The 8,085-nt window shown below is 26.6% G+C and overlaps 1 long non-coding RNA gene across 2 annotated transcripts; it reads left to right on the top strand.

The window, feature by feature from the left end:
• Positions 1-353: 353 nt before the first annotated feature.
• On the top strand, positions 354-3,711 carry LOC137836399 (uncharacterized). Of its 2 annotated transcripts, none has more exons than XR_011085256.1 (4): positions 354-549; positions 1,179-1,326; positions 3,152-3,238; positions 3,365-3,711. It is a non-coding gene; the product is annotated as an uncharacterized lncRNA (long non-coding RNA). The 2 variants fall into 2 exon arrangements; XR_011085255.1 differs by having other exon boundaries at positions 1,160-1,326.
• Positions 3,712-8,085: the final 4,374 nt, after the last annotated feature.

Genomic DNA, 8,085 nt, shown 5'->3' with positions numbered 1-8,085 from the left:
TCCCGCATTTTTAAGTATTTCTTTTAGATTCTTCCTTGCACAAATATTTAATGTCAATTTGAAGAAATCATTTTTTTTTACTTTCTATTTCCATCATTTTTTTTTCTTTTCTTTTCTTTCTCTTCTCTTTTCTTTTCTTTCTTTACGGTTTTAATAGGATAGTTATTAAAAATTGCCCATAATTATCTATATAATAGACAAGTTAGTAAATATCACATTTTTTTTTTCAAAAAATTTCATTTAGAATCGTCATTTTTCCCTCATAGTATTCTTCTTTTCTCCAAACATAATTTTCCCAATTCCCTCCAAAACATTTCCCAAAAATAAATTATCCCCAAAAATTCTATTTCGCATATTTTGAAACCCTGTCTATCATTTCTTCCTTTCGAAACCCTAAACCCTCTCATTTCTTTCTTTTTTTGAACCCTAAAAATTTACTATCTGCTTTCAGCAACGCGACGGTATTGCGAATTTGGCCATTAAGAGAAAACCTAATCCATGCGGTTTCAAGCGTGTCGTTGGAGCCTTATGTGAAGCTCAAATCGCAAGGTCGTGGATTGGTCGGATTCAGTTGTTAAAAAAAATGTTTCAATTTTTCATTTAATTTGCAAAATAAGATGGTAAAGAAGTTTGTGTTCTTCACCTTTTCTTTGTAGTTTTTGTTTTGCATTTGGGAATCTCATAAATTTAGTGGTTCTGATGTAGTTTTTGTTCTTATGGGTTCTTGGCATTTTATGAACAGAGAGAAAAAAGTTAATATTTTTATCTCTCTTGTTCTTTGCTTTTTGTTTTTTTATTGAGTTTTTGTCTTATATGGATTTTGACGGGATGAATTTTGCAAGTATTTTTTTGTTAATTTGGGAGTAGCAATGTTCAATTTCATTCCTCTAACCTTTATCCATTGATTTTGTATTGGTTGTAAGGCTTAGGACTTTTTCGTAGTTTTTATTCACATTCATTAATTCCATGGCACTTTTGCAAATTCGTCCAAGGGCACAAATTTCTCCAAAGCTTGCTCTGAAACATGGGGTGTGACTACCATTACTTTGCTCTTTGAAATGTCATTCATTGAGAATAAGAAAAGGAACCTTCCTTTCTAGTCCTCGTTATCTGTTGATGAACATAAAGTTTCTAACACTGGTATAATTTAAACTTGTAGACTTTGTTGTCATCTGCAGCTGATGATGTTCATGATTCATCATGGAGTCCTTCTCACATTGGAGATGGTTTTGCGGCTTCGGTTAGACAATTTGATGGTGCTAAATCTTCTGATGGGACTGGTCACATAACTAGGCTAGCCTCAATTGATTCCTTTTATTCAAAATGGTACGCAGAAACCTTTTCTTGTTGGACTATTTTTGCTTCTAATTATATTCTAGTAGAGGGGAGTTGGTATGATGTGTTCACTTCAATAGTAATGGTTTTATGAAGATCATTTCCAAGATATATGTATTCTTATTATGCAAACGCAAGTTATTAGTTTAATAATTTACATTATATGCACCAGTAGCTTATACAAAGCTTCTTTAACTAAAATTTACACAGTTTAAAGGGTTGCCATATAAATTTTATTTCACAAAATCATTTACAGATTATAATATTTATTGAGTTAATTTAATGAATTTAGTATTGAAATAAAATTCAGGCTTGGGAATATGTAAACGGGAACCAACTAAGGATGCTTTATTTTATCTTGATATGCAGAAACGGCATTCTCAACTTTGCATTGGCCTAGAGTAATTATAAATATTATTATTTTTCTTGCTTCAATAATAACTTTTATATTATCAATATCTGTGTATCTATCGATATATATTTGAAGCTAATTCAGAAGTGAATGTTCAATGTATTTTCAAAATTAAAGGGCAATTTCGAAGATGATGCAGTTAGGAGGATTAAGCAGCTTCTCTTGTGGCAGAAATGGATATCAGTGGGGGGGAAATGTTAATGTTGGAAGTAATCAAAGTTATGATACTTATACGAATTACCTTCTATATTTTTGTTTACAGAAATTACTTTATTTTTATATCACATAATTTTCTATTGCAATATTTTTCTTTTTTCTTTTTTCTTTTCTAATTTGCTATTCAATCTTTTATATTAAAATGGCTCTAACCATGCATTTTATGTCGTGGCTAAGATTCTTTTAAATTTGATTTTGTGATAATTTTTTATAATATTTCTTTTGGATTTCCTTTGTTGCGACTTATATACGATTCTGGGATTAGTTTGCCTTGCATCTTCCAAGAAGAGAAGAATTCATATTCTTAAAGATGTTAGTGGAATTGTGAAACCATCGAAGTACATTAATAATATAGTGAGAATATATTAACCAAAAATATTATTAATTTCCAGTTTTTAAAGATGGATGAATAATTCTTATTCTATCTATGAATATTACATTTATTAAAATATTTTTTTTTATTTATTATTTATTTAATGGCATTTAAAATTTATTCTTATTTTATTTAACTTGGTAATTTATGAGGATGATCCTACTTCTAGGTCTCCCTCCATCTACAAATGTTGTCTCTTCTACATATTCTTTTTCCCCATCTACAAATTTTCTCCCTCTTTCATTTCTTCTCTTCTTAAAGCTTCTCACTATTAATAATGAGTGAAATGGACTATGATGTAATAAACATAAATTAAAGAAGAGAAAGATATATTATATGCAACAGAATAGAACTGAAGTCTTTATTTATGAGTGACTTTCAAGATAACATAACATAGGGAGGGTAGCATACAAGTCCCCACAGAAAACAAGCTATAACGTATAATTGTAGATGTGTGATGTGTATTTAATATTTGAATTATTCATTAATTAGTTATATTATATTATATATTATTAAATAAAGTCTATAGAGTTAGCACAAGTTGCTCGTCCTGATGGTAGAGAACAATTGATGTACTGGGGGATTCTGCTTTTGTCTAAACAGATCCTTATTTCAGTTAGAATAGATACAGTAGATTTAGAAGTAGATTTACAGATTAGTTGTGGTTCAACATGCAATGCTCTGCCTATGGCTAAGCTGATAATATTTGTATTATATGTTTTACCATTTACTATACCTGCATTTTTAAGTATATCTGTCAGATTGTTCCTTTCGTAGATATCTATGCTCAATGTGAAGAAATCAAATTGTTGCAGGTTAGAGCACGTTCCATGTTTCTCCCACTCGTAGGCCCAAAATTTTACATCACCATTAGCATAATAACTTGGCCAAACTTGTTGAAGGTGAGCATCTAAGCCTGTTATCTAATAAAATAAACAAAGAATATCACTTTCCAGTATTATATCAAAATACTATTATTAAGAAATAGAAATCTTACCAGAGAAGGATTGAATTTTTGTTGTGTGCAGGAAGGTGGTCCTTTCCAGTTTGATGGCCATAAACCATGTATAGTGAACTCTTCCAATAGTTTTGGTTTCACACATAAAGGATTACGATGACAAAGGCCTCTTGGCCAAAATTGTGAAATCTTCCAATAGTCAAAAGCTTGAGCATAACCATGGAAGAATAAAAAGACCAAAAACAAAACACTAAGGTAATTCATTATGAATATTTGTGAGAACAATGAATCTCAATCATCTCAATTTATAACCTATGATTTTTTGAAAAAGCTAAAGGTTCTTTTAATGTAAAGTGTGTTACTAAATTTTATACTTAATGTGTTGAAATAATTTTATCAATATATCCAAACATGTCATGATGTGTGTCACAATCTTATATCTATTTTTAGCTTATACCTACATACCTATAAATAAACAAAATTATGGATCAAGTTTAATTAGTTAAACATTATATAATTTTTTTAAAATACTATATTCCATGATTCTTTTCAAGTTCTTAGTAATATATCATCTCAAAATAACAACACTGCTTTTTTGGCCAGATTTTATTAATATCATTCTTATAAGACCTTCTTAGTTTTCAAATTTGAAAAAAAAAAGTTATATAATATCACTTTTAAATTAAGATATCAATAATTTTCATTTATAATTTTTTAAATTTCCTATATTCATATCAAAATAACTTAGACATAGCATGAATGACAATAAAGATAATAATTATACTTTAGACATAGCACATGCAAAGAAATAAAATACATGCCTCATGCAAGAAATAAAATACATGCCTTGTTTTTTTGTAAACAAAAATATACATTTAATCAAATATATTATTTCCAACTAATATTATGTTTTATTAAATTATAATATTTCTATTGCAATATTTTTCTTTTTTCTTTTCTAATTTGCTATTCAATCTTTATATTAGAATGGGTTTAACCATGCATTTTATGTCGTGACTAAGATTCTTTTAAATTTGATTTTGTGATAATTTTTTATAATATTTCTTTTGGATTTCATTTGTTGCGACTTATATACGATTTTGGGATTAGTTTGCCTTGCATTTTCAAGAAGAGAAGAATTCATATTCTTAAAGATGTTAGTGGAATTGTGAAACCATCGAAGTACATTAATAATTTAGTGAAAATATATTAACCAAAAATATTATTAATTTCCAGTTTTTAAAGATGGATGAATAATTCTTATTCTATCTATGAATATTACATTTATTAAAATATATTTTTTATTTAATTGCATTTAAAATTTATTCTTATTTTATTTAACTTGGTAATTTATGAGGATGATCCTACTTCTAGGTCTCCCTCCATCTACAAATGTTGTCTCTTCCACATATTCTTTTTCCCCATCTACAAATTTTCTCCCTCTTTCATTTCTTCCATTTATTAATAATGAGTGAAATGGACTATGATGTAATAAACATAAATTAAAGAAGAGAAAGATATATTATTAAATAAAGTCTATAGAGTTAGACGTTCCATGAGGCTTCCACTCGTGCTCCCAAACTTGGCCAAACTTGTTTAAGGTGAGCATCCAAGTCTCTTATCTAATAAAATAAAATAAAAAATATCACATTCCAGTATTATATCAAAATACTATTTTAAGAAATATAAATATGCCAAAATTGTAAAATCATCCAATAGTCAAAAGCATTAGCATAACCATCTAAGGATAAAAAGAAAATAATAATTCATTATCAATATTTGTACAGAACAATAAAACTCAATAATCTCAATTTATAAGCTATGATTTTAAAAAAACTAAAGGTTCTTTTTATTTTAGAGTGTGTTAGAAAATATTATATCTAATATGTGTTTGAAATAATTTTATTAATATATCTAAATATGTTATGTTTTATTAATATATTTAAACATGTTATACTTGTCCTCTTTTCAAAAACAGAGAAAAAAACAAAGAGAAGAGATTTTATTTATTTATTTTGTTTATCTGTTATATGACCTTTCAAAGTCTGAGGACATGTTTGATTCAGACATACATTCAAAAGAACAACCCAAAAACTTGTTTGGTTTTTTGTTGGATCCTATATTATTATAAATTGGGTTTTGTCACAATTTTACAGTTCAAACAAACTCAATTTGAAATGAAAGAGAAGAACGAGTTATACTCAGTTTACAAAATGAAGTTTCTTCAAATTTAAGTCTTCAAACTTTAATATAAACATACACCAACTTAATTATTAGTGAATTATGAATCATAACCCCCCTTACTTGCTTCTGTAGGTAGTTGGCACCTAATGTCTGGTGTGGTGCATTTACTAACAGCATGGTGGCTCATGAACACTCTTCCAAATATATGCGAACAACATTGCTTCCAGTAGGAACGTCCATGGATTTTATCATCAACTTGATGATTTAATTTCAAAATATAAGTCTTTTCCATTATAGCAGGCTCTTTAAAAGAATTCTCTATTCTTCCATCAAATATTTTATTTTTTCCGGATACTCGGCTTCAAATATCCATGAATTAGATGTTTTTTTTACTTGCTTCATATAATTCAGAAAATCTCATTAAGGCCTTTAGAAAAATACACACAACATATGATCTTTGTATTTATCAGTAACTTTAGATAGATCACATTACATTACAAGAAAAACGCAAATTATATACGGATTATTACAAACGGATCAAAATCCGTATGTAAAATCAACATTACATACAGATTATTATATCCGTATGTAACTTTGGCACCATAATATAAAAAACTGCAATGGATGAAATTCAAACACAGGCACCTTTAGTGACTAAGAAAAATTTAACCACTACAACAATCAAATTCTTTAGTATTATTATGATTTTTATTATACTTATTATTAATAATAATACTAATAATACTAATAATATTAATATTAATAATAATTATATTAATAATAATAAGTTTAAATTATATTAATAATAATATGTATAAATTATATTAATAATAATATGTATAAATTATATTAATAAGATGTATAAATTATATTAATAATAATAAGTATAAATTATATTAATAATAATATTTATAAATTATATTAATAATAATAAGTATAAATTATATTAATAATAATATGTATAAGTTATATTAATAATAATATGTATAAGTTATATTAATAATAATAAGTATAAATTGTATTAATAATAATATGTATAAATTGTATTAATAATAATAAGTATAATAAAAATGGTAATAAGAACAAAGAATTTGTCTAGTCTAGTGGTTGATTTATCCTTAGTTTCTGAAGGGTCTTGGGTTTGAGTCTTATCCAGTGCACTTGGCTTCCAATAATAATCGTAATTAAATAAATAAGATTTTTTTTTGGCATTACATACGGATTTTGGCTGTATGTAATTCCAATTTTTCTTGTAGTGTTATTAAATTTACTCTAATGAAAAATAAAATTATAATGTTATATATAATAAATTTAATCAAATATATTATTTCCAACTAATATGGAGAGATTATGTTTTATTATAGTAATGGGTATTAAGACTAGATTTTCACCATAATGTTTGGTGAGATATTTTGGTGTAATAAGACTGAACATTTTTTTAAGGGAATTTTTGAGTTTGTGAGTATGTCATGTTTCAGGGAATTTTGCATGGTCACATGGGAAAAGTGTCTTTTTCTTTTTTTATGCTTTTCTTTTTACATGTTATGCATGACTTCGTTTGTTCCTCAATTTTGGTTGTTAAACTTGGTTGACTTTCAGTTTCAATTCAAGAACTTCACAGATACTGCTTATTACTAGACAAGTCTTAGTTGTTGAATGATTATGGAATTAATTATTTTTTAATTACTTAGATAAAAAAATTCGTAAGAATTTTAGAAGAGGATATTAGTTATAGGAAATGTTAAAATGAGAGAGTTTTAGAAGTTAGGTTTGTGGAGAAGTTAATTTTAACTTTTGAGGATAAGTTTATTTCATTTTATTTTCTTGTAAACGTTTGTGGAGAAGTTTATCCAAAGGATTATAACTTATAAGATTACTACTGGCCTTAAAACATCTATTTATGGAGGAGAGTTCCAGTATGGACATACTGTATATGTATACAGTTTTGTTAGTTTACTTAAATAGTTTGAACCAATTTTTTTTGTTTTTTTAATGATTAATTATCTCTTCCTTTCCTTTGCATTGTTATTATGTCTACTTCCCATCTATTATGAAAACCTACTAAAGAATTATTGTCTTTGTACAAACAAAAGTCTACAACTAACTCCCTAATATTAGTAAGCTAACGGACTTGCCAGATCATGAATGATTGTTTTATGGTTAAATATTTTTCCTACACTACTTCAACCTGTTTCGAGTATGGGTAGGATTTGATCACTAAACATTTATCATAAAAAATCTATTAGAGATAATAGTATATTGGATATCAATATCAAAGATGTCAATGATAAACTTTATATTAGATGCCCAGTGATTCAATATCAATAATAATGACACAAGGATAATTGTGAATGTATAATTTATTCTAATTTATCAGCACAACTACAAAATCATTAGTAGTACTGAATATTAAGATTAGATTTTCACCATAATGTTTGGTGAGATATTTTGATAATAAGAAAATATGATTATTTAAAAAAAAAAAACAAACACACATATATATATATAAATAATGTAGAACGAACACAAAATGTAAGAAACAGTCGAAATACAAATTATTATAATAATTACTTTATGTTAATTTTCATCAAATTTATCTTTTATGTA

The sequence above is a fragment of the Phaseolus vulgaris genome, chromosome 4, assembly GCF_000499845.2.
Source record: "Phaseolus vulgaris cultivar G19833 chromosome 4, P. vulgaris v2.0, whole genome shotgun sequence".
NCBI lineage: Eukaryota > Viridiplantae > Streptophyta > Magnoliopsida > Fabales > Fabaceae > Phaseolus > Phaseolus vulgaris.
Note: the sequence above shows the minus strand (reverse complement) of the source record. Positions and strands in the feature narration are given on the sequence as shown.